The sequence below is a fragment of the Salmo salar genome, chromosome 08 (genome assembly GCF_965601325.2).
Source record: "Salmo salar chromosome 08, fSalSal1, whole genome shotgun sequence".
Taxonomy (NCBI): Eukaryota; Metazoa; Chordata; class Actinopteri; order Salmoniformes; family Salmonidae; genus Salmo; species Salmo salar.
Genome location: NC_138298.1, coordinates 24,269,545 through 24,297,500, shown reverse-complemented (window position 1 = coordinate 24,297,500; position 27,956 = coordinate 24,269,545).

Here is a 27,956-nt window from a genome sequence, read left to right as displayed (position 1 = left end):
AAGGCTAGTAATGCTGGATGAAAGAGATTTTTATTAGTGACAAACTTTAAAAAAAATAGGTGAAATCAGATATTTTATAAAGGGCTAAATGTCTGCAGTTATGCTTCAAATTAAGAGATGTGTGTGACAATTATTAAGGCACAAAATGAGATATTACAAGGTATTATCGTTAAAGTTGTGTAGTTCATTGTTACTGAGGTTGGTGAAAATACTTTACAAAATGAAAAATGTAGTTTCCTTATTTTAGTTTGTATTAGTTTGATATCATATTATATTTTGTTTTTAAAATGATGGTATTAAATCGATACCCACCTTAATTGTTCAGAAATCACAAATCAAAAATACAAAGGACACAACCTGCAGTTCCATGTCATAGATTCCTTTATAGAGGGTTATGTTCCATGTCATAGATTCCTTTATAGAGGGGTTATGTTCCATGTCATAGATTCCTCTATAGAGGGTTATGTTCCATGTCATAGATTCCTCTATAGAGGGTTATGTTCCATGTCATAGATTCCTTTATAGAGGGTTATGTTCCATGTCATAGATTCCTTTATAGAGGGTTATGTTCCATGTCATAGATTCCTTTATAGAGGGGTTATGTTCCATGTCATAGATTCCTCTATAGAGGGTTATGTTCCATGTCATAGATTCCTTTATAGAGGGTTATGTTCCATGTCATAGATTCCTCTATAGAGGGTTATGTTCCATGTCATAGATTCCTTTATTGGGGGTTTATGTTCCATGTCATAGATTCCTTTATAGAGGGTTATGTTCCATGTCATAGATTCCTTTATAGAGGGTTATGTTCCATGTCATAGATTCCTTTATAGAGGGTTATGTTCCATGTCATAGATTCCTCTATAGAGGGTTATGTTCCATGTCATAGATTCCTTTATAGAGGGTTATGTTCCATGTCATAGATTCCTTTATAGAGGGTTATGTTCCATGTCATAGATTCCTTTATAGAAGGTTATGTTCCATGTCATAGATTCCTTTATAGAGGGTTATGTTCCATGTCATAGATTCCTTTATAAAGTGGTTATGTTCCATGTCATAGATTCCTTTATAGAGGGTTATGTTCCATGTCATAGATTCCTTTATAGAGGGGTTATGTTCCATGTCATAGATTCCTTTATAGAGGGTTATGTTCCATGTCATAGATTCCTTTATAGAGGGTTATGTTCCATGTCATAGATTCCTTTATAGAGGGTTATGTTCCATGTCATAGATTCCTTTATAGAGGGTTATGTTCCATGTCATAGATTCATTTATAGAGGGTTATGTTCCATGTCATAGATTCCTTTATAGAGGGTTATGTTCCATGTCATAGATTCCTTTATAAAGGGGTTATGTTCCATGTCATAGATTCCTTTATAGAGTGGTTATGTTCCATGTCATAGATTCCTTTATAGAGGGTTATGTTCCATGTCATAGATTCCTCTATAGAGGGTTATGTTCCATGTCATAGATTCCTTTATAGAGGGTTATGTTCCATGTCATAGATTCCTTTATAGAGGGTTATGTTCCATGTCATAGATTCCTTTATAGAGGGTTATGTTCCATGCCATAGATTCCTTTATAGAGGGTTATGTTCCATGTCATAGATTCCTTTATAAAGGGGTTATGTTCCATGTCATAGATTCATTTATAGAGGATTATGTTCCATGTCATAGATTCCTTTATAGAGGGTTATGTTCCATGTCATAGATTCCTTTATAGAGGGGTTATGTTCCATGCCATAGATTCCTTTATAGAGGGTTATGTTCCATGCCATAGATTCCTTTATAGAGGGTTATGTTCCATGTCATAGATTCCTTTATAGAGGGTTATGTTCCATGTCATAGATTCCTTTATAGAGGGGTTATGTTCCATGTCATAGATTCCTTTATAGAGGGTTATGTTCCATGTCATAGATTCCTTTATAGAGGGTTATGTTCCATGTCATAGATTCCTTTATAGAGGGTTATGTTCCATGTCATAGATTCCTTTATAGAGGGTTATGTTCCATGTCATAGATTCCTTTATAGAGGGTTATGTTCCATGTCATAGATTCCTTTATTGAGGGTTATGTTCCATGTCATAGATTCCTTTATAAAGGGGTTATGTTCCATGTCATAGATTCCTTTATAAAGGGGTTATGTTCCATGTCATAGATTCCTTTATAGAGGGTTATGTTCCATGTCATAGATTCCTTTATAGAGGGTTATGTTCCATGTCATAGATTCCTTTATAAAGTGGTTATGTTCCATGCCATAGATTCCTTTATAGAGGGTTATGTTCCATGTCATAGATTCCTTTATAAAGTGGTTATGTTCCATGCCATAGATTCCTCTACAGAGTGGTTATGCATGTTTTGCAATATTTAGGCATATCAGATTTGCATTTGTATTTTAGGGGAAGCAAATCAATATTGTCAACTAACTAGACAGAAGTGCCATGACTGCAATCTGAAATGTAACCAAAATGAATAAAATACAACAGACAAAGGAACATTAAAGAAGCATTTAACGGGGTTGGAGAATATCTATCTATCTATCTATCTATCTATCTATCTATCTATCTATCTATCTATCTATCTATCTATCTATCTATCTATCTATCTATCTATCTATCTATCTATCTATCTATCTATCTATCTATCTTATAGCCTCATAACACTGGTACAGTGAGACAAGAAGAGAGGGCCTAGCTATGTTATTGGAAGCCTATCTGCTTTACATTACGGTACCAACAAACGCAGAGCGCCCACTTAACATTCACAGGAAGTCCAGAAGAGGGAAATGGGCATGAAGGGGAAAAGAAACTAAGCAGTAGCATTCCCCCTTAACGAGATCTGTTATTCCACCCCGTTCTTTATACGCAGCCAGGCTAGCTAATCACACGGCCAGAGCAACTGAAACCCCATATCTGCCCTATTGAAGAGTCTAGCTATCTCCGCCAATCATTACTGTGATCTGATTCGTTTTTTTACATTAGATAACCCCGCCCCGTCTAACCATGAGTCTGAGTGGAGAGAGGAGAGCAGCAGGGCCTGGCGGAATGTTCCAGTCGTTTGACGGGGCTCAGTGAGATGGAAGGGTAATTAAGGGCAGTTAAGACAGAACCCTGGATGAGTAGCAGCGGCTCCTCGGCTCTCCCATAATGCTCGGCTAAAAAGGTGTCCCAATTAGTGCCTGCCCACGAGCGGTTAAGTCCGACCCGGCTTTACTCGCTCCAACGGGTGATTAGTGGCCTGAATCCCTACCTGGGCTAATTCAGCTAAGATATGGCTTTTCTTTTTAGCCAAATCTCTCTTTCATTTTTTCTTTCTAGCTCCCCGATCTAACGATCAAATCTTTATGGTGCCTGTTTCTTACACATTTGTCCGGCGGTATCACTGTGTTAAAGATGCACCTCTGTGTCTCATTATACGGCTCCTGTGCTGCTCTTGTTGTCAGGCTGGAGTCTAGCTGGAGGAACAGCAGCAGCTGTGTGAGAGGGAGAGAAGAGATCCAGAAGAGGGTGCCACTGATCAAAATGTGAGCGCAACACACCGCACCGTTCCTCTTCCCCTTCCTTCTTTCCTCCCTTCCTCTTCCTGGTTCTGTTCATCATCCTCCTCCTCTCTGGAAACCCACCCATAACCCTCCACCCACGGTACCTACCCCAGCCTCAACCAAAGCTCATAAAGTCCTTCCCTGGAGGTCAAACCCCCTCTCCTCAGTACAGTAGAAGAGTGTTAATTACGTCCAAGTAAGTCCCGCTCTGAGAAAGGCAGGAGAGAGAGAAAGACATGAATAAAAGTCTCCACAGTATTTTGCTGTGAGGGAAGTAATGATGCTTTTATCCAGGACAATATATAAAAAAAAAAGAATCTCACTCTCTCTTCTTCTCTTCTCCTAACCAGTGTGCTGTCACCCCAGTGGACTTAGGTGAGGAGTTATTTCTGCATCTGGCTTGAGGTTCCTCTGAGCTTTTACATAATCAAATCAATATTGCTATGATTCACCCTCGGGCAACGGCTGCCTCGATGCAAGTTTCGCTGGTGATATTTGGCAGCTTACGAGATAAAGAAAAAAAACGGGGGGAGAGAGAGAGAGACAGAGACAGAGAGAGAGAATAAAACCAAACTTAGTTGGGCTATAGATTTTTGTTGTTTGGTCCTCTCCCTACCACCAGCCTGCTACTCACCTCTCTATCGCGCTCTCTCACTGCCTTCTCCTTTCCTTTGTTGTGGGACTCCTCTCTTGGTAGGATTTTTCAGCCAGGTAAATAAATGAGTGTCTGCCAGTCGGCGGGGTGTGGACCGGGGCCTGGCAGGGCCACGGTGTGGTGGGGCTCTCGGTCTGTTGGAGCTGGGGCCAAGGCCGACGGCACCGCCGTGATGACTCTCTGACAGGATATAGACTGGAGACGCAACACCGAACAGAATCCTCTATGAAAGCAAATCTGAAGAAAAAAATCAGCAACTGAGAGACGGGATGATGAAGCCCCTGAAAAATACAACCGAAAGGCAACGTCGCGGCAGTACCTTTTCACCCCTTGTGTGTGTGATATGATGTTGGATATCATTACGGTGGAGAGCAGGAGGGGTGACATGATGAGAACTAATGGGTCCGCTCTCTCTGCTCGCTGAATCACAGCATCAGCTATGGATCAGAGGTAGATACTGTATCAGCAGATAAAATATAGCCAGACCAGATGTGTGATTAACACTGAATGGTTCTGTGTGAAGACCAGGGGCCTTTAAATCTACAATAGCACGACTAGGTTCTCTGAAATCAGACCTGCATTGACACTAAAGATTTAAATGATATTATGTAAGTATTATAGACAGACAAGAGTTTCACTGACTGAAAATAGAACGATGTTGCTATTATTCCCAGTCATTTCTGTCACATTCTCCAGTAGAGCCTGGTTGTCCAATTTGACAGAAATAAAACATGTTGATCAATCAAAACACAAATGGCCAGTGTCTTTATCAAGCAGTACTGTCTGTCTGGATAGGAGGGTTCTACTGTGGGCCAGTTGGTAGAGGTGTCTTTATCAAGCAGTACTGTCTGTCTGGATAGGAGGGTTCTACTGTGGGCCAGTTGGTAGAGGTGTCTTTATCAACCAGTACTGACTGTCTGGATAGGAGTGTTCTACTGTGGGCCAGTTGGTAGAGTGTCTTTATCAACCAGTACTGTCTGTCTGGATAGGAGGGTTCTACTGTGGGCCAGTTGGTAGAGGTGTCTTTATCAAGCAGTACTGTCTGTCTGGATAGGAGGGTTCTACTGTGGGCCAGTTGGTAGAGGTGTCTTTATCAACCAGTACTGTCTGGCTAGGATAGGAGGGTTCTACTGTGGGCCAGTTGGTAGAGGTGTCTTTATCAAGCAGTACTGTCTGTCTGGATAGGAGGGTTCTACTGTGGGCCAGTTGGTAGAGGTGTCTTTATCAACCAGTACTGTCTGTCTGGATAGGAGGGTTCTACTGTGGGCCAGTTGGTAGAGGTGTCTTTATCAACCAGTACTGTCTGTCTAGGATAGGAGGGTTCTACTGTGGGCCAGTTGGTAGAGTGTCTTTATCAACCAGTACTGTCTGTCTGGATAGGAGGGTTCTACTGTGGGCCAGTTGGTAGAGGTGTCTTATCAACCAGTACTGACTGTCTGGATAGGAGGGTTCTACTGTGGGCCAGTTGGTAGAGGTGTCTTTATCAACCAGTACTGTCTGTCTGGATAGGAGGGTTCTACTGTGGGCCAGTTGGTAGAGGTGTCTTTATCAAACTGTACTGTCTGTCTAGATAGGAGGGTTCTACTGTGGGCCAGTTGGGAGCATAAATCCTTCCTCCTCTTTGTCACTTTAAAAAAAAAAAATATTTCACCTTTATTTAACCAGGTAGGCCAGTTGAGAACAAGTTCTCATTTACAACTGGGACCTGGCCAAGATAAAGCAAAGCAGTGCGACAAAAACAACAACACAGAGTTACACATAAACAAACGTACAGCCAATAACACAATAGAAAAATCTATGTACAGCGTGTGCAAATGTAGAAGAGTAGGGAGGTAAGGCAATAAATAGGCCATGGAGGCGAAATAATTACAATTTAGCATTAACACTGGAGTGATAGATGTGCAGATGATGATGTGCAAGCAGAGATCCTGGGGTGCGAAAGAGCAAGAGGGTAAGTAACAATATGGGATGAGGTAGTTGAGTGTGCTATTTACAGATTGGCTGTGTACAGGTACAGTGATCGGTAAGCTGCTCTGACAGCTGATGCTTAAAGTTAGAGATATAAGACTCCAGCTTCAGTGATTTTTGCAATTCGTTCCAGTCATTGGCAGCAGAGAACTGGAAGGGAAGGCGGCCAAAGGAAGTGGTGGCTTTGGGGATGACCAGTGAAATATACCTGCTGAAACGCGTGCTATGGGTGTTGCTATGGTGACCAGTGAGCTGAGATAAGGCGGGGCTTTACCTAGCATAGACTTATAGATGACCTGGAGCCAGTGGGTTTGGCGACGAATATGTAGTGAGGGCCAGCCGACGAGAGCATACAGATCACAGTGGTGGGTAGTATATGGGGCTTTGGTGACAAAACGGATGGCACTGTGATAGACTCCATCCAGTTTGCTGAGTAGAGTGTTGGGGGCTATTTTGTAAATGACATCGCCGAAGTCGAGGATCGGTAGGATAGTCCGTTTAACAAGGGTATGTTTGGCGGCATGAGTGAAGGAGGCTTTGTTGCGAAATAGGAAGCCGATTCTAGATTTAACTTTGGATTGGAGATGTTTGATGTGAGTCTGGAAGGAGAGTTTACAGTCTAACCAGACACCAAGGTATTTGTAGTTGTCCACATATTCTAAGTCGAAGCTGTCCAGAGTAGTGATGCTAGATGGGCGAGCAGGTGTGGGCAGCGATCGGTTGAAGGGCATACATTTAGTTTTACTTGCATTTAAGAGCAGTTGGAGGCCACGGAAGGAGTGCTGTATGGCATTGAAGCTCGTTTGGAGGTTTGTTAGCACAGTGTCCAAAGAAGGGCCAGAAGTATACAGAATGGTGTCATCTGCGTAGAGGTGGATCAGAGAATCACCAGCAGCAACAGCAACATCATTAATGTATACAGAGAAGAGAGTCGAGAATTGAACCCTGTGGCACCCACATAGAGACTGCCAGAGGTCCGGACAACAGGCCCTTCGATTTGACACATTGAACTCTGTCAGCGAAGTAGTTGGTTAACCAGGCGAGGCAGTCATTTGAGAAGCCAAGGCTATTGAGTCTGCCGATAAGAATGCGGTGATTGACAGAGTTGAAGGCCTTGGCCAGGTCGATGAAGACGGCTGCACAGTACTGTCTTTTATCAATGGCGGTTATGATATCGTTTAGTACCTTGAGCGTGGCTGAGGTGCACCCGTGACCGGCTTGGAAACCAGATTGCGTAGTGGAGAAGGTACGGTGGGATTCGAAATGGTCAGTGATCTGTTTGTTAACTTGGCTTTCGAAGATTTTAGAAAGGCAGGGCAGGATGGATATAGGTCTATAACAGTTTGGGTCTAGAGTGTCTCCCCCTTTGAAGAGGGGATGACTGCGGCAGCTTTCCAATCTTTGGGGATCTCAGATGATATGAAAGAGAGGTTGAATAGGCTAGTAATAGGGGTTGGAACAATTTCGGCGGATAATTTTAGAAAGGGAGGGTCCAGATTGTCTAGCCCAGCTGATTTTTATGGGTCCAGATTTTGCAGCTCTTTCGGAACATCAGCTGTCTGGATTTGGGTGAAGAAGAAGCGGGGGGGGGCTTGGGTTGATCAGCCTCTCCTTCGTTCCCTCCTTTCTTCAAGTGTTCATCAGTGTGTGTTCGTTCTTCTACATTTACATTTACGTCATTTAGCAGACGCTCTTATCCAGAGCGACTTACAAATTGGTGCATTCACCTTATGATATCCAGTGGAACAACCACTTTACAATAGTAAATCTATCTTTATTTTTTTATTTTTTTTGGGGGGGGGGGGGTTAGAAGGATTACTATATCCTATCCCAGGTATTCCTTGAAGAGGTGGGGTTTCAGGTGTCTACGGAAGGTGGTGATTGACTCCGCTGTCTTGGCGTCGTGAGGGAGCTTGTTCCACCATTGGGGTGCCAGAGCAGCGAACAGTTTTGACTGGGCTGAGCGGGAAGTGTGCTTCCGCAGCGGTAGGGGGGCCAGTAGGCCAGAGGTGGATGAACGCAGTGCCCTTGTTTGGGTGTAGGGCCTGATCAGAGCCTGCAGGTACGGAGGTGCCGTTCCCCTCACAGCTCCGTAGGCAAGCACCATGGTCTTGTAGCAGATGCGAGCTTCAACTGGAAGCCAGTGGAGTGTGCGGAGGAGCGGGGTGACGTGAGAGAACTTGGGAAGGTTGAACACCAGACGGGCTGCGGCGTTCTGGATGAGTTGTAGGGGTTTAATGGCACAGGCAGGGAGCCCCGCAAACAGGGAGTTGCAGTAATCCAGACGGGAGATGACAAGTGCCTGGATTAGGACCTGCGCCGCTTCCTGTGTAAGGCAGGGTCGTACTCTGCGAATGTTGTATAGCATGAACCTACAGGATCGGGTCACCGCCTTGATGTTAGCGGAGAACGACAGGGTGTTGTCCAGGGTCACGCCGAGGCTCTTAGCACTCTGGGAGGAGGACACAATGGAGTTGTCTACCGTGATGGCGAGATCATGGAAAGGGCAGTCCTTCCCCGGGAGGAAGAGCAGCTCCGTCTTGCCGAGGTTCAGCTTGAGGTGGTGATCCGTCATCCACACTATGTCTGCCAGACATGCAGAGATGCGATTCGCCACCTGGTTATCAGAAGGGGGAAAGGAGAAGATTAATTGTGTGTCGTCTGCGTAGCAATGATAGGAGAGACCATGTGAGGATATGACAGAGCCAAGTGACTTGGTGTATAGCGAGAATAGGAGAGGGCCTAGAACTGAGCCCTGGGGGACACCAGTAGTGAGAGCACGTGGTGCGGAGACGGATTCTCGCCACGCCACCTGGTAGGAGCGACCTGTCAGGTAGGACGCAATTCAAGAGTGAGCTCGGAGAGGGTGGAGAGGAGGATCTGATGGTTCACAGTATCAAAGGCAGCAGATAGGTCTAGGAGGATGAGAGCAGAGGAGAGAGAGTTAGCTTTAGCAGTGCGGAGAGCCTCCGTGACACAGAGAAGAGCAGTCTCAGTTGAATGACCAGCCTTGAAACCTGACTGATTTGGATCGAGAAGGTCATTCTGAGAGAGATAGCAGGAGAGCTGGCCAAGGACGGCACGTTCAAGAGTTTGAGAGAAAAGAAAGAAGGGATACTGGTCTGTAGTTGTTGACATCGGAGGGATTGAGTGTAGGTTTTTTGAGAAGGGGTGCAACTCTTGCTCTCTTGAAGACGGAAGGGACGTAGCCAGCGGTCAAGGATGAGTTGATGAGCGAGGTGAGGTAAGGGAGAAGGTCTCCGGAAATGGTCTGGGCGTTCTTCAACTTTTTCAGCTCAAGGTCCAAATGAGAAATTGACCGTCCACCCGTAACCCGGTTCGTCCTCCAACGACACAAATGAAGAAAAAAAAGTGTGTGACTATAGATGTTTTCTCACAAGTCACCTCTCACATGACCAGGACCCGATTTGGGTCTTGACCCATAGTTTAAGAAACCCTGCTCTGGTGTCCATCAGGAATGTGAGGGACAGATGAATGTGAGGGGGGGGGGCGGGGTGGGTGTAGAGATATATGGCACATATCACATCGCATTGATTCGGTCCATTTGGTGGACTGAACATGAACCCAATAATCAGACCTTGCTTAAGCACGCGCTTCCTCAGTAATTGACTCTTGCGTATTGATTAAGATGTTGATGTGTCCCAGTCTTGCTCCCAGGCCTAATGCAACTGAGAATGAGAGACACACACACACACACACACGTACACACACACCACCGGAACATGGCTGTCACCGCCCTCAGTCTAATAGACTACGTGGCATGGCGATGCTGCAGTGCCTCGCTGGGGTAGGAGACCAAATGAGCCAGTCAATAATAATTTATGGAGAAGAAATGAAGAGAAGGACACAGGGGGGAGGAGAGGGTGAACAATGGTGGAGGGAGATTAGATGGCCAGGAATTGAACTGGAGAATTCTGTGACTGAATGGCATCGTTGCTGTTTGTCAGTTTTGAATGTCCTGGTAGGTTACTGTTTGACAGCCTCAGTTCTTCAGTTATACTGGTGACTGTATGTAACCTTTAGATGTGAAGGGATGTCCTGGTAGGTTACTGTTTGACAGCCTCAGTTCTTCAGTTATACTGGTGACTGTATGTAACCTTTAGATGTGAAGGGATGTCCTGGTAGGTTACTGTTTGACAGCCTCAGTTCTTCAGTTATACTGGTGACTGTATGTAACCTTTAGATGTGAAGGGATGTCCTGGTAGGTTACTGTTTGACAGCCTCAGTTCTTCAGTTATACTGGTGACTGTATGTAACCTTTAGATGTGAAGGGATGTCCTGGTAGGTTACTGTTTGACAGCCTCAGTTCTTCAGTTATACTGGTGACTGTATGTAACCTTTAGATGTGAAGGGATGTCCTGGTAGGTTACTGTTTGACAGCCTCAGTTCTTCAGTTATACTGGTGACTGTATGTAACCTTTAGATGTGAAGGGATGTCCTGGTAGGTTACTGTTTGACAGCCTCAGTTCTTCAGTTATACTGGTGACTGTATGTAACCTTTAGATGTGAAGGGATGTTCTGGTAGGTTACTGTTTGACAGCCTCAGTTCTTCAGTTATACTGGTGACTGTATGTAACCTTTAGATGTGAAGGGATGTCCTGGTAGGTTACTGTTTGACAGCCTCAGTTCTTCAGTTATACTGGTGACTGTATGTAACCTTTAGATGTGAAGGAATGTCCTGGTAGGTTACTGTTTGACAGCCTCAGTTCTTCAGTTATACTGGTGACTGTATGTAACCTTTAGATGTGAAGGGATGTCCTGGTAGGTTACTGTTTGACAGCCTCAGTTCTTCAGTTGGAGAGCGTTGGTGTTGGTGGCTAATCGCCCTTCCTCCATCCTCCTCTGAACTCCTCACAGCGTTGGTAGCAGCAGCCTAGCACACCAGAGTTACTATAAATATTAAACAACAACACAGTCGGGGTTACAGTGGCAAAGCTTACCAGTGATCTTGTATGATATTAACCCTTAGCTGGCTGGGAAAGGCAGTCCCTTGACAAGCAAGAGGGTTTCTGAGGAAACAAGGATCTGTGAGGAGAGAGAGCGCATTGTGTGTGTGTGTGTGTGTGTGTGTGCTTCTATGTGTGTCTCTCTCTCTCTGTGCTGTGTATGAGAGAGTGAGTGTCAGGCCTGCAGGCCTGTGTGTGCTCTGCCTGGCTCCTCCTGTGGGACACCTAGCCTGTAGCAAAGTGGACCATCACCATATCAGTCTAAAACCCCTGGTGTCCTGGGAGTGGACCGACACTCCTCCGATGGCCAGAGGGAAGCCCAGCGCCTCTCTATTTTCTCTCTCTCTCTCTCTCTCTATCTCTCTCGCTCTCTCGCTCTACTCTCTCTCTCGCTCTCGCTTTACTCTCTCTCTTCTCTCACTCTCTCTCTCTCTCTCGCTCTCGCTCTACTCTCTCTCTTCTCTCGCTCTCTCTTCTCTCTTCTCTCTCTCTCTCTCTCTCTCGCTCTCGCTCTCGCTCTCGCTCTACTCTCTCACTACTCTCTCGCTCGCTCTACTCTCTTGGGCCCCCTTCCATGTCTCCAATCAGCCTGTTCTGCCATGCCCCAAGGCCTGCTGGGATGTGATAATCTCAGCCTTTTGCGTAATGCATCGCCCCAATGAATTCATCTTGTGACCACCTGGCACTCACTGTTAGGAGTTTTGTGTGTTTTTGTTGTAACAGAGGTTTCAGCGAGTGCCAAGCGCTGTGAGGGACTTGTTTTCTGACTGTCAAAGACTAGAGACCCTCCCCTCCTCCTCCTCCTCCTCCTCTCCTCCATCAGTGGAATGTTTAACCTTGCAGACATTCACCCCTGAAGACCCCAGCAGTATCTCTCTGTTGTGGTGGCAGAAAGTGGGCCGGTTCACCTCAGAGGGACCTGTGTGGGGAAACAAGGCCCAGCTTCATATTTAAAACGGAAGGGCTTTTCGCTGCGAGACAAATTGAAACGCTAGAGAGGGTCGGAGAGAGAATGTGGCTGTCAGAGAATCAGAGCAGGCAGCTGTCTTTTTCCCCTTCTCTCCCTAGCAGTGAATGTATGCGTCCCAAATGGCCCCCTATTCCCTGCATAGTGCACTACTTTTGACCATGGGTTCTGGTCAAAAGTAGTGCACTAAATAGGGAATAGGGGGCCATTTGGGACGGATTCAATGAATAATCACCAAGCTTGACCTTCCAAACACGCTGCATTGTGTAAGACACATTTCATGAAATTAAGGGTCAAACATATGGTCGAGTTTGAGTTCTCTGTAACTTTTGACTTTCCTTCAAAGCGGCTTTATTGACCTCAATTAATTTATGGAAATAAAAAACTTGAAGACTAGACTTATTTATCCCGGCGTCTCTGTAATGGGTCTGTTTGTGTACCTTTTATAATACGGGTTCAACTGAAATAAAGAAATAATAGAATCATTTTTCCACAAAAAAAAGAAATGTGTCCAAAAACTGAAGCTTCCATATTTAAATATGTTGAGTCTCACACATGCACAGCAGTTACACCACAACTTGAAATAGCTTGTGGCTCAAAACATTAGAATTTCATATTTTTCTCGTCTACGACATATGTGTGTGTGCGCTAGAGAAGTGTCCATGTCCTCAGCATCGCACCGAATCTATAATTTGCACTTTTGCATAATTGGCTGTTTATTGATTGGGCCTTCTCATTTTCTGAGAAGCGACAGAGCTGTGGGTAAATATTTTAATAAACCTTTTGGAAAATGAGCTCAACACAAGCCAGAGTCAGTACTTGGCCTGCCCAGAGAGACAGAGAGTGGGTGTAAGAGAGAGAGAGGCCAGGGAGAGAGAGGCCAGGGAGAGAGGGGCCAGGGAGAGGGGGGCCAGAGAGAGAGTGAGAGGGGCCAGAGAGAGAGAGGCCAGAGAGAGAGGCCAGGGAGAGAGTGAGAGGGGCCAGAGTGAGAGGGGCCAGAGAGAGAGGGGCCATAGAGAGAGGGGCCAGAGAGAGAGTGAGAGGGGCCAGAGAGAGTGAGAGGGGCCAGAGAGAGAGTGAGAGGGGCCAGAGAGAGAGTGAGAGGGGCCAGAGAGAGAGGGGCCAGAGAGAGAGGGGCCAGAGAGAGAGGGGCCAGAGAGAGAGGGGCCAGAGAGAGGGTGAGAGGGGCCAGAGAGAGAGAGAGAGAGAGTCCAGAGAGAGAGAGAGTCCAGAGAGAGAGAGAGAGGGAGAGAGAGGCCAGAGACAGAGAGAGGACAGAGAGAGAGAGAGAGAGAGAGAGAGAGAGAGGCCAGAGTGAGAGGGAGAGAGGCCAGAGTGAGAGGGAGAGAGGCCGGAGCGAAAGAGAGGCCGGAGCGAAAGAGAGGCCAGAGCGAGAGAGGCCAGAGCGAGAGAGAGGCCGGAGCAGCCAGAGCGAGAGAGAGAGAGATGGGGAGAGCTAGAGAGAGGGAGATGGAGAGAGAAGGGGAGAGGCCAGAGAGAGGGAGATGGAGAGAGAAGGGGAGAGGCTAGAGAGAGGGAGATGGAGAGAGAAGGGGAGAGGCCAGAGAGAGGGAGATGGAGAGAGAAGGGGAGAGGCCAGAGAGAGGGAGATGGAGAGAGAAGGGGAGAGGCCTGAGAGAGGGAGATGGAGAGAGAAGGGGAGAGGCCTGAGAGAGGGAGATGGAGAGAGAAGGGGAGAGGCCAGATAGATGGAGAGAGAAGGGGAGAGGCCAGAGAGAGGGAGATGGAGAGAGAAGGGGAGAGGCCAGAGAGAGGGAGATGGAGAGAGAAGGGGAGAGGCCAGAGAGAGGGAGATGGAGAGAGAAGGGGAGAGGCCAGAGTGAGAGGGAGAGAGGCCAGAGTGAGAGGGAGAGAGGGCGGAGCGAAAGAGAGGACGGAGCGAGAGAGAGGCCGGAGCGAGAGAGGCCAGAGCGAGAGAGAGGCCGGAGCAGCCAGAGCGAGAGAGAGGCCGGAGAGGCCAGACAGAGACCGGAACGAGAGAGAGGCCGGAGCGAGAGAGAGACCGGAGTGAGAGGGAGGCCAGAGGGAGAGGGAGGCCAGAGGGGGGGGAGAGAGAGAGAGAGAGAGAGCGAGAGAGAGAGAGATGGGGAGAGCTAGAGAGAGGGAGATGGAGAGAGAAGGGGAGAGGCCAGAGAGAGGGAGATGGAGAGAGAAGGGGAGAGGCCAGAGAGAGGGAGATAGAGGGAGAGGCCAGAGAGAGGGAGAGAGGGAGAGAAGGGGAGAAGCCAGAGAGAGAGCGGGAGAAGAGAGAGAGAGAGAGAGAGAGGGAGAGAGAGAGAGAAGGGGAGACCAGAGAGAGGGAGATGGAGAGAGAAGGTGATAACATGCAGAGAGCAGCATTAGCAGCAGGTGATAACATACAGAGAGCAGCATTAGCAGCAGGTGATAACATACAGAGAGCAGCATTAACAGCAGGTGATAACATACAGAGAGCAGCATTAGCAGCAGGTGATAACATACAGAGAGCAGCATTAACAGCAGGTGATAACATACAGAGAGCAGCATTAGCAGCAGGTGATAACATACAGAGAGCAGCATTAACAGCAGGTGATAACATACAGAGAGCAGCATTAACAGCAGGTGATAACATACAGAGAGCAGCATTAACAGCAGGTGATAACATACAGAGAGCAGCATTAGCAGCAGGTGATAACATACAGAGAGCAGCATTAGCAGCAGGTGATAACATACAGAGAGCAGCATTAGCAGCAGGTGATAACATACAGAGAGCAGCATTAGCAGCAGGTGATAACATACAGAGAGCAGCATTAGCAGCAGGTGATAACATACAGAGAGCAGCATTAGCAGCAGGTGATAACATACAGAGAGCAGCATTAGCAGCAGGTGATAACATACAGAGAGCAGCATTAACAGCAGGTGATAACATACAGAGAGCAGCATTAGCAGCAGGTGATAACATACAGAGAGCAGCATTAGCAGCAGGTGATAACATACAGAGAGCAGCATTAACAGCAGGTGATAACATACAGAGAGCAGCATTAGCAGCAGGTGATAACATACAGAGAGCAGCATTAGCAGCAGGTGATAACATACAGAGAGCAGCATTAACAGCAGGTGAGAACATACAGAGAGTGGCATTAGCAGCAGGTGATAACATACAGAGAGCAGCATTAGCAGCAGGTGATAACATAGAGAGAGCAGCATTAGCAGCAGGTGATAACATACAGAGAGCAGCATTAACAGCAGGTGATAAAATACAGAGAGCAGCATTAGCAGCAGGTGATAACATACAGAGAGCAGCATTAGCAGCAGGTGATAACATACAGAGAGCAGCATTAGCAGCAGGTGATAACATACAGAGAGCAGCATTAGCAGCAGGTGATAGCATACAGAGAGCAGCATTAGCAGCAGGTGATAGCATACAGAGAGCAGCATTCGCAGCAGGTGATAACATACAGAGAGCGGCATTACAGCAGGTGATAACATACAGAGAGCAGCATTACAGCAGGTGATAACATACAGAGAGCAGCATTAACAGCAGGTGATAACATACAGAGAGCAGCATTAACAGCAGGTGATAACATACAGAGAGCAGCATTCGCAGCAGGTGATAACATACAGAGAGCAGCATTAACAGCAGGTGATAACATACAGAGAGCAGCATTAGCAGCAGGTGATAACATACAGAGAGCAGCATTAGCAGCAGGTGATAACATACAGAGAGCAGCATTTGCAGCAGGTGATAACATACAGAGAGCAGCATTTGCAGCAGGTGATAACATACAGAGAGCAGCATTAGCAGCAGGTGATAACATACAGAGAGCAGCATTAGCAGCAGGTGATAACATACAGAGAGCAGCATTAACAGCAGGTGATAACATACAGAGAGCAGCATTAACAGCAGGTGATAACATACAGAGAGCAGCATTAGCAGCAGGTGATAACATACAGAGAGCAGCATTAGCAGCAGGTGATAACATACAGAGAGCAGCATTAACAGCAGGTGATAACATACAGAGAGCAGCATTAGCAGCAGGTGATAACATACAGAGAGCAGCATTACAGCAGGTGATAACATACAGAGAGCAGCATTAGCAGCAGGTGATAACATACAGAGAGCAGCATTAGCAGCAGGTGATAACATACAGAGAGCAGCATTAACAGCAGGTGATAACATACAGAGAGCAGCATTAGCAGCAGGTGAGAACATACAGAGAGCGGCATTAACAGCAGGTGATAACATACAGAGAGCAGCATTAGCAGCAGGTGATAACATACAGAGAGCAGCATTAACAGCAGGTGATAACATACAGAGAGCAGCATTAGCAGCAGGTGATAACATACAGAGAGCAGCATTAACAGCAGGTGATAACATACAGAGAGCAGCATTAGCAGCAGGTGAGAACATACAGAGAGTGGCATTAACAGCAGGTGATAACATACAGAGAGCAGCATTAGCAGCAGGTGATAACATACAGAGAGCAGCATTAACAGCAGGTGATAACATACAGAGAGCAGCATTAGCAGCAGGTGATAACATACAGAGAGCAGAACACAGGGCTCAGCTCTTATAATTTCTCCCTGGTTTAATCATATTTGAAATGAACCAGAACAAGTGTTGAAACAGAGACATGTCGTTACCCACACGTTACCCCCCCTCCCCCCCACACACACACACACACACACCTCCGAAATCCCCCAAATCTGTTTTTCCTAGAATGAATAAAGCCAAATAATCAAATGAGCGGGGCTGTTTATTATGTTTATTGTGCTGAAAAGTGGAGATGATAAATTGTAGCATAAGCAAGGCATGTGTGTTATGTGCCAGGAAAATCAGATAAGAGAAATATTTAGCTCCAGCATACTGCCAGTAAACCACACACACACACACACACACACACACACACACACACACACACACACACACACACACACACACACACACACAAAATCCAGTGGTGATGTGCCTGTAAGGGAGATGATGTGACTTGAATTGGTTGTAGTTTGGTCATCTTAGTTCAAAACCAGATTGACATCCTTGTAATAATGGGCTCGTTAGTAAGCATTTCGCGGTAAAGTCTACACCTGTTGTATTCATCACCGGTGACTCAATCCAATTTGATTGAATGTAAGTAATAATGTCTCACTTTGTTCCGCAATTCAGTGATGACTTTTTCTTCTGTGGTTTCACATTGTTCTATAATTCCAATGTCGGTTGTCTGTGATTTGTCAATGCAGGACGTGTACTTCTGTCAAGTATTCATGACATGTACCAAGTATTATGCCATAATTAGTTATGGACCAATCAGAAGGAGCAGATTTCATAAAAAAAAAAAAAAAACATATTTTACAATTCTGTTAATTGAACAGTTGTAGTCTTTTAATGATAAACAATATAACATTTATTTCTCTCAAAAGATCATGTGCACCTATTTGTTATGTAAATGTAAGCACATCATAACAAACAAACAAGATCTGTTAATATTACCAGTGTTCAGTTGAACAGTGGTGTAAACTACACATCCACTCATAACAGCTCTCATGGATCTGCATGATAGCGATTGACATTTATGCTGACAAAAAGTAGCAAGAAAGACCAAAAACAGCCTTTTGATATACAATTGTGTAGCCTCAGCATGAAGTCATCTAAGAGGCTGTCATGTCTACGACAGCAGAGGGCTAAATGTGCCTCTAGCAGATGTAAAATGTGTAGCTGGCTAGGCTACGTCTTTGGACTGGTTAGCATAGCCTGAAGCTAGCAGGCTAGCGTAGCGCCCCTAGCTACAGCTCTACAAGGAGTTGTGCTGAGTGTGTCAAATCTCTCCCGTGTTTTCCCCTGGACTAAATGTTTGTATTGCTCCTTCTGTTTGCCTCTGATTATGAGTAGTAACCCTTAATTTAGAGGGGGGGGGCAGTGTTGCGGGGCTGCTGTCATTAAAACGTCCCCCAAGGGCCAGTAGCAGTGTTGTGTTTTGGTACTCAGGGCTATCTATCTAAGGAGTATTTTTCTGTCGAGTTGGCCTGTTTTAATGCACAACATATTGCTTCGTGGAAGATGACAGTACTGTAACTAAACTAGAAGATGCCTGAAGATACTAGACACTGGTGTGTTTCCAGTCGTATCAGCTACTTTTTGGTCAACTCTGTTGTGGTGGATGATGGGACATGTGGGGGTATTTTAACACCATGCTAATCTGCTCAGTTGACTTGGTCATTGCTGTACATACCAGCATTGTATGACAAGAAAATTCAACTTTTCAGAAACAAAATGACAAATATTATACTCAGAAATCGAATGACTTGCAGTACTTAAGTAGGCTTTTTGAATGTAATGTACACTATGTAGACATTTTTACAGTTGAAATGTGTTTTGAGAACCAAATATTCATACATGTTGGTGGGCTTCTTTCTATACAGTGTTTTGACACGTATTTGAAATGTACAATTACCCATAAATTGTCATAAATCACTGCATAGATAAGTTATTGTTACAGTGTGGGGTCCTTATTTCCCCTGTCTGACCGCGCTCAGAAGAGTCTGCCTGGGTCTGAACCACATCTCTGATCCACCCAAGGAGACGATAAATACTCCAGTAAAAAGGAGGAGAAACTGAGAAACCTCTAGGTTAGATCTTCAATCCGTGATGGACTTGGGGCAATTATATCTAATTGGGGCCCGATCGTCTTCCCTAGATCCCCTAATTCAGACCCAGTCTGTGTCCCAAATGGCACCCAATTCCCTACATAGTGCCCTACTCTTGACCAGTGCCCTGTGGGCTAAATTAAAAGTAGTGCACTGTATAGGGAATAGGATGTAATTTGGGCCGTTGACTCAGTGTTGCTGAGCTGGGCTGTAGAATGGAGTCAGGGACTGGGAGTGATGCCACATTGCCCCTGGCACCCAGTGAACCTCCATGGAGCACGGACCTCCTTAGCTCCCCCTTAAACCAAAGCTGTATCCTTCCCTGGGAAGGCTACCGACTTACCCCTGGCAAGTTGACCAGTCTCAACAGGCATGTGCAACTTGGAGGGAACGTCTAGGTCTGGGATTATGCATCATCAATATCAATCAATGGTCCAGTATGTCAAGGATGAAGTGTGTTGACATTTTACAAATCTTGAAAAAGTCATGAGACCACTACTGAGTGAAGGTTTAGAGCTAGCACATTGCCCAATGGCTGTAGCCAGGCTATCGCCAGGTGATTTGCAGTGCCAGGAACTGTTCTGTGAAATCAGTCACGGCCATCACACACTTTTAACTGTTAACTGTGCTCTACGGAAATCACAGGGAAGAGAGAGGTTCCTCCATGTGCAGCTGGATTCAGGTAATCACCCAGTAGATTGTCTACTCTTTTAGCCAGGCTTGCTCCCCCCCCCCACTAATAAGTATGTCTGGTAATCGGGTTAGCTGCCCCGTCGAGCCGGGGGACCTAATTGGGACAGAGACGGTGGACAAAGTGAAAATGAATAACTTTGGTCGAGGTGTTATTAAACTAGGAGGGTCAATTAGAAACGTGTGATGTGGTAACGCTGCACCATGCAGCCCCAGTCCAGTAGAGATGATTGTGTTAGAGACCTGGACTGAACCAGGAGAGATGATTGTGTTAGAGACAGAGACCTGGACTGAACCAGGAGAGGGGATTGTGTTAGAGACCTGGACTGAACCAGGAGAGGGGATTGTGTTAGAGACAGAGACCTGGACTGAACCAGGAGAGGGGATTGTGTTAGAGACAGAGACCTGGACTGAACCAGGAGAGGGGATTGTGTTAGAGACCTGGACTGAACCAGGAGAGATGATTGTGTTAGAGACAGAGACCTGGACTGAACCAGGAGAGGGGATTGTGTTAGAGACAGAGACCTGGACTGAACCAGGAGAGATGATTGTGTTAGAGACCTGGACTGAACCAGGAGAGGGGATTGTGTTAGAGACAGAGACCTGGACTGAACCAGGAGAGGGGATTGTGTTAGAGACCTGGACTGAACCAGGAGAGGGGATTGTGTTAGAGACCTGGACTGAACCAGGAGAGATGATTGTGTTAGAGACCTGGACTGAACCAGGAGAGGGGATTGTGTTAGAGACCTGGACTGAACCAGGAGAGGGGATTGTGTTAGAGACCTGGACTGAACCAGGAGAGATGATTGTGTTAGAGACCTGGACTGAACCAGGAGAGGGGATTGTGTTAGAGACCTGGACTGAACCAGGAGAGATGATTGTGTTAGAGACAGAGACCTGGACTGAACCAGGAGAGGGGATTGTGTTAGAGACCTGGACTGAACCAGGAGAGGGGATTGTGTTAGAGACCTGGACTGAACCAGGAGAGATGATTGTGTTAGAGACCTGGACTGAACCAGGAGAGGGGATTGTGTTAGAGACCTGGACTGAACCAGGAGAGGGGATTGTGTTAGAGACCTGGACTGAACCAGGAGAGATGATTGTGTTAGAGACCTGGACTGAACCAGGAGAGGGGATTGTGTTAGAGACCTGGACTGAACCAGGAGAGATGATTGTGTTAGAGACAGAGACCTGGACTGAACCAGGAGAGGGGATTGTGTTAGAGACAGAGACCTGGACTGAACCAGGAGAGGGGATTGTGTTAGAGACCTGGACTGAACCAGGAGAGGGGATTGTGTTAGAGACCTGGACTGAACCAGGAGAGGGGATTGTGTTAGAGACCTGGACTGAACCAGGAGAGGGGATTGTGTTAGAGACCTGGACTGAACCAGGAGAGGGGATTGTGTTAGAGACAGGGACCTGGACTGAACCAGGAGAGGGGATTGTGTTAGAGACCTGAACTGAACCAGGAGAGGGGATTGTGTTAGAGACCTGGACTGAACCAGGAGAGGGGATTGTGTTAGAGACCTGGACTGAACCAGGAGAGATGATTGTGTTAGACAGGGACCTGGACTGAACCAGGAGAGGGGATTGTGTTAGACAGGGACCTGGACTGAACCAGGAGAGATGATTGTGTTAGACAGGGACCTGGACTGAACCAGGAGAGATGATTGTGTTAGACAGGGACCTGGACTGAACCAGGAGAGGGGATTGTGTTAGAGACAGAGACCTGGGCTGAACCAGGAGAGGGGATTGTGTTAGAGACCTGGACTGAACCAGGAGAGGGGATTGTGTTAGAGACCTTCCCTGTAGCTCTGTTGGTAGAGCATGGTGTTTGCAACGCCAGGGTTGTGGGTTCGATTCCCACGGGGGGCCAGCACAGAAAAAAAAAAAAAAAAAATTTATGTATGCATTCACTACTGTAAGTCGCTCTGGATAAGAGCGTCTGCTAAATGACTAAAATGTAAATGTAAATGAACCAGGAGAGATGATTGTGTTAGAGACCTGGACTGAACCAGGAGAGGTGATTGTGTTAGACAGGGACCTGGACTGAACCAGGAGAGATGATTGTGTTAGAGACAGGGACCTGGACTGAACCAGGAGAGATGATTGTGTTAGAGACAGGGACCTGGACTGAACCAGGAGAGAGATGGGAGGGGGGACCAGAGAGTGAGAGACGATAATGGGAGGAAGACAGCGAGAGAGAGAGACCAAAGAGAGAAAGGGAGGAGGGAGGGATATAGAAAAACCAGGGGTATTTTTCATGATATCCACTGTAAACTAGAGATGAGTGTGGTGGAGGAGCGAGGGGAGACAATACAAAGGCTGTGTGCTTTTAGTAGGATTCAGACTAGACCAGACTGGAGACATGGTCCTTACAGATGTACAGGGTCTGGTACAAATGGACTGGAAGCATACCATAACTCCACCTTGAGAAAGCCAAGAGATAATGGCCTTCAAACAGATCCCTGATAGGAGTGTAGGCCTGTAGATCTGGTCTATGTGGTGCTGTCACCAAGACAGACTGCTCCCATAGCCGGTCGTACAGCACCCGTGAGCACATATCAACGATCCCACGCATCATAGGGATGCTTCAACCTCCTTTATAGTTATAATAGATGGTCCAACGACAAAGTGGAAAAGTCTTGACATTTTGAGAACCCCCCCCCTCTTTTTATTTTTCCTCACGAGAAGGAGAGAGGGATCAGTGGGTCCATCTCCAGAAAGAAGACTGGACAGATCCGAGGCAGAGCTCACTGGAATCTGGAATGACCTCGTCTTCCTCAAGCTCCTTTTTAACACGCCGGTCATTAACGTTTTACTCGTCCTTAAGCTTTATTACCTGGAATATAATAGAGCAAGAAAGATCAGTGAAAACGCGATCGGATGGCGCTGCCTTGCTCACTCGTTTGTTCTCCGTCGGCTCTCTTTGCTTTCCCAACATGTGCTAATGATTTGGTGTATCTCGGAGTTGCCTGCCGCAACGCATGTCATTTAATTATCAGCTTGACTTTGTGTCAATCCGTATTGTCTGCGGAACACAAGCGCCTCCAAGATCCAGGAACCCCGGGCCAGGGCTGTGCTGCACCGCGCTGCACCGTGCTACAGAGGGAGAAACAACTCCGTTGTCTTTGACTGATCATAATGCCTTGTCTCTCTCTCTCTCTCTCTCTCTCTCTCTCTCTCTCTCTCTCTCTCTCTCTCTCTCTCTCTCTGTCTCCACATCCCCCCCTTCTCTCTCCAACTTTCTTTCTCTCTGTCCCTCCTTTCCTCCCCCCCCCCCCCCCCACCACCTCTCTCTCCATCCATCTCTCCCTCCATTAAATTTCAATTTAAGGGCTTTATTGGCATGGGAAACATATGTTAACATTGCCAAAGCAAGTGAACTAGATAATAAACAAAAGTCTCTCTCTCTCTCTCCCTCCCTCCCTCCCTCCCTCCCTCCCTCCCTCCCTCCCTCCCTCCCTCCCGCCGTTCCCCCACCCGGCTCACAGCTGCTTGTCTTAACCTAAGTGTGTGTGGCATTATCATCACCAACCAACCGGAGGCAGATGTAGTGCAGAGGAAAACTAGGCCTTTAGATCAGCCCTAAATCACCGCAATGAAAGTCAATGGTTCCCTAAGTGAAGTGCATGGGAACATGTTGATCATGGAGGGTTTAAAGCCAGCTCTGTGTTATAAATGATTGTGCTTTAGGTCTAGTTTCAGACTGCTGAGATACTGATATTACCTACAAAGTGCTCCCTGGAAAATAGTGCCGATTTGTTCCAGAGTTGACTATCTTGGTTTAATAAATAAATGGCTGAATGATTCACAAGTAAAGTGGGGACATTTGACATTGAGCAGTACATCAGTACCTTCAGTAACTGTATACCTCAGTGTAACCTGAGGTTGACGTCTTAAACGTTCCATCTACTCTCTCTGTGTAATCAGGTTGGCGTCTTCCACTGTACATGTCAGTATAATCTAGTAAGCAGTCCCCACTGCCACGCCATTATAGTATTCTCCCATCACCATCTAGCCCTGGAAGTTTCCGCGGGGCTTCAGGTAGCCTAATGCAGACAAATGGAGCCTTAATGCTATTCTAGAGTCCCGTCTCCGCATTCCCTCGCTTCGCTCCTCGTCATCAGTTTGTCTTCTCCCCTCAACACATTTCTGGTACCTTTAAGCAACACTTTATTGTGGCGTGTTAGTTCGTCCAATTGCATTAAGCGCAGAGTAACCAGGAATCCATTTGGTACCTGATCCTGGTCCAGACAGTTTCAGGAGACTGTTAGGATCCTATGCTACTTGTCCAGAAGACTTTCCTTCCAAAGGAAGTTAATGCATCATCAATTACAGTACAGTAGGAAACTAAATAAGGTTTTACGTCTTTTGAAAATGTAAAAACGTATCTTCTTATCGTCTTATTGCGAGGGGCTGTAGATCAAATCAAGTAACATCAAGGAACAGTGCAGGCCCTTCCCTAACGCGTTTAGGTTCTGATGAGACGCAACTCTAGACTGCCCTGAATAGGACCCACCACTCTGTCTCCCTGTCCAAGTGGGCTCCATCTCCATGGCTCTCCACGGTGCTAGTTGGAGGAGAGGCAGAGACTCAGGCTAGTTTACCCCCACGTGGAGAGCTCCTCTCTGGGATTGACTGTTTTGTATCCCCCCCCTCCCCTCTCCCTGTCTTATGGGACTGCTGCGGTGCTGTGGGAGCCACTGCCAGAGGAGCAGCGAGCCTATAGCGCTCAGATTTATTGAAACTTCTTGTCCCGTCTCGGTAGCTCATTTGTCAGGAGACCTAATTTACGCTGGCCCTTAAGACTAATTGCAAATTTGCGGGAAAATGCTGATGTCGTTGGAACTGGGAAGGTTTCCTTTTTCCCCTCCCTCCTCCTCCTCAGTGCCCCTTGCCATGCATCCACTAATGTATTTCATCTGGAGAGCATAGAACAGGCAGGGAGAGAGAGAGAGAGAGAGAGGTTATAACAGCATTGGTACTAATGGGACCACGAACAAACAGGAAGCAGCGACAAAAAACTACAACACACACAAACAATATTTACTGTTTTATTTGCATGATACGACAAGGCCTTACTTACTGTATCTAGGCATGAAGCAAACCCCCAGACAGTGTGTGTGTGTGTGTGTGTGTGTGTGTGTGTGTGTGTGTGTGTGTGTGTGTGTGTGTGTGTGTGTGTGTGTGTGTGTGCACACGTGCAAGACTGCATGTGTTTGTGCACGTCTGCATGCGAGCGCGTGTGTAAATAAATGTCTTAACACTGGGTCACATGGCATCCTCTATGCTCTCTCCAACCACCAGGCCCTACTATAGTAACAACAGTAATGATATCAGGCCAGGCCAGGAGAATGGCTGTGCTCTGTTATCAGACTGTGCCCCCCCCCCCCCCCACCGTAACAAGGACATCTTTATTAGGTTACAGTTGATGTCAGATGAAGCCGTTAGGCCATAAACAGATTTCTTCCAGACAATTTACATCATATTTCAACAGAACAGAGGGTCTGTTGTAACTGTCTCCTGGGTGCAGACACATGACACATCATCACACACACACACACACACACACACACACACACACACACACACACACACACACACAAACACAAATGTATTGTATAGGTGGCTTTAGTTCAATTGGATTAGTTCTGTTTCCTGTAAAACAAATCACTATCATTTTCTCTGTTTGGGTCTTTGACCAATGCGTGCCTTTTTGTTTTTCCATCATCTAGAAAGTAAACTAAATTATAGATGACTATAGTTTCATCGCTACGGTATATTAGTATGATGTGACGTTTCATAGAGCTGTTCTGATATTATAATGTTTGGATGTCAGGCATTTTGAGCCTAAATACCAGCATTATGCACGTAAAGCTGATGGTTTTGGACCTCTGTAGAGTGAATGGGTTCTGGGAGTTCAGAACAACATATAGAGTGGAATTACAGTGTCCAGTATGCAGTCACATGGTTTAATCAGGGGATCCCTCCGCTTCATTAAGCCTCTGACACGTTCTACATACTCTGTGGACCTTGTAGACATGGAGCTATGCAGAACTTGATACATTCCCGTCAAAGTTAGGAACATGTCCTTGGAGAAACATTTCTACCCACATCTAAAAACAACGCTGATTGAATGCGGATAACCCAGGCTGGACTATTTGGCTGACGATCCCCAGTAGCCACAATATTTTCATGCCACAGTGAATTTCCAACGGCGTTCTTTCTCACAGTTCTGTAACTTGTGTACATGCACTCTCAAGCCCTTTCTTTGTCGAATCACATGGCACAGAAACACCTGCGGCTAAAACAACTTAAATAACATGCACACATACACAACCAATTTGTTTTTCTTTCCTCCCAGTCTGCTTTGATGATGGGCTTTTTGAAACCGATCCCAAAAAAAACGCTGCTACATTATGATAAAAAAACGTGCTTGGAGGGGTTAGGGTTGGGGTCGAGCAGCAATTATATGATTACCGATAACATTATCTGTCAAAAGGAACAACAGTGTGTAATTGGCAGACCCCATAGTGCACTGAGAGGGCCAGATGTAGGGAGTAGGGACCACATCGCTTCTCCTCTTCCAGTGTAGTGACGTGTGTGTTTCTGTGTGTGTGAGAGCTGTTGTGTGTGTTTCTTTGTGTGTGTGTGTGTGTGTGTGTGTGTGTGTGTGTGTGTGCGTGCGTGTGCGCAGTCAGTGTAATGATAATGACTTCCAGCCCTGATCCGTACAGGCCTGACCACAACCTGGTCCATCAGCCTCTACCACAGTACACCAGGAGGGCCCTGCTGAACACACGGGCTAATAAAACCCAACCGCTAGCATTCGTTAGCGTTAGCCACTCCACTTTGATTGGTAGAATTAGCGGGATAATAGGCCAATAAAGGATTGTTTGGAACTCAGAACAATGAGAGGTAGAACTTGAGGGGAGAGCAGTGTCAGGTCACGGACACCCAGAGATTCACTATTCACAATACAGGTAAGAACCTCCACCCCTCCCAGATATGCTTAGTTTCCTCCATACCAGTTGTCGGGATGTTCCAAAGTCGTTTAATAGGGGGGTGGGGAGGGGAAGTGAGGGGAGCCCTTTTCTATGGACCTCCCACACATAGTTCAGGTTCATCCACAGAGTCATGGCTCCCTCATCTCTCTCTCTCCCCCCGTCTCTCTCATCTACCATGTGTTGGAATAAAAAGTCCTCTTAACCAAAGGCACCTTTCTCTCACACCTGGGCTGGCCTGGTGTCTCTCCTCAGAAGAGAAGTTGAGGGGCTAGGGGCGACTGAGTCCACACATAGAGAACTCATTTGGGCAGGCAGAGGGCCAGAGCATTACGTTCCCATGGAGGAGAAAGAGACAGGGGGGACAGATGGAGAACAGAGATGGGGAGAGATGGAGAACAGAGAGGGGGAGAGATGGAGAACAGAGAGGGGGAGAGATGGAGAACAGAGAGGGGGAGAGAGAGACAGGGGGAGAGATGGAGAACAGAGAGGGGGAAAGAGATGGAGAACAGAGAGGGGGAGAGATGGAGAACAGAGAGGGGGAGAGATGGAGAACAGAGAGGGGGAGAGATGGAGAACAGAGAGGGGGAGAGATGGAGAACAGAGAGGGGGAGAGATGGAGAACAGAGAGGGGGAGAGAGACACAAGGGGAGAGATGGAGAACAGAGAGGGGGAGAGATGGAGAGCAGAGAGGGGGAGAGAGAGACAGGGGGAGAGAGAGACAGGGGGAGGGATGGAGAACAGAGAGGGGGAGAGATGGAGAACAGAGAGGGGGAGAGATGGAGAACAGAGAGGGGGAGAGAGAGACAGAGGGAGAGATGGAGAACAGAGAGGGGGAGAGATGGAGAACAGAGAGGGGGAGAGAGAGACAGGGGGAGAGAGAGACAGAGGGAGGGATGGAGAACAGAGAGGGGGAGGGATGGAGAACAGAGAGGGGGAGAGATGGAGAACAGAGAGGGGGAGAGAGAGACAGGGGGAGAGAGAGACAGAGGGAGGGATGGAGAACAGAGAGGAGGAGAGATGGAGAACAGAGAGGGGGAGAGATGGAGAACAGAGAGGGGGAGAGATGGAGAACAGAGAGGGGGAGAGATGGAGAACAGAGAGGGGGAGAGATGGAGAACAGAGAGGGGGAGGGATGGAGAACAGAGAGGGGGAGAGATGGAGAACAGAGAGGGGGGGAGATGGAGAACAGAGAGGGGGAGAGATGGAGAACAGAGAGGGGGAGGGATGGAGAACAGAGAGGGGGAGAGATGGAGAACAGAGAGGGGGGGAGATGGAGAACAGAGAGGGGGAGAGAGAGACAGGGGGAGAGAGAGACAGAGGGAGGGATGGAGAACAGAGAGAGGGAGAGATGGAGAACAGAGAGGGGGAGAGAGAGACAGGGGGAGAGAGAGACAGAGGGAGGGATGGAGAACAGAGAGGGGGAGAGATGGAGAACAGAGAGGGGGAGAGAGAGACAGGGGGAGAGAGAGACAGAGGGAGGGATGGAGAACAGAGAGAGGGAGAGAGAGCAGCACATTTGATGTAAACATTCAATAT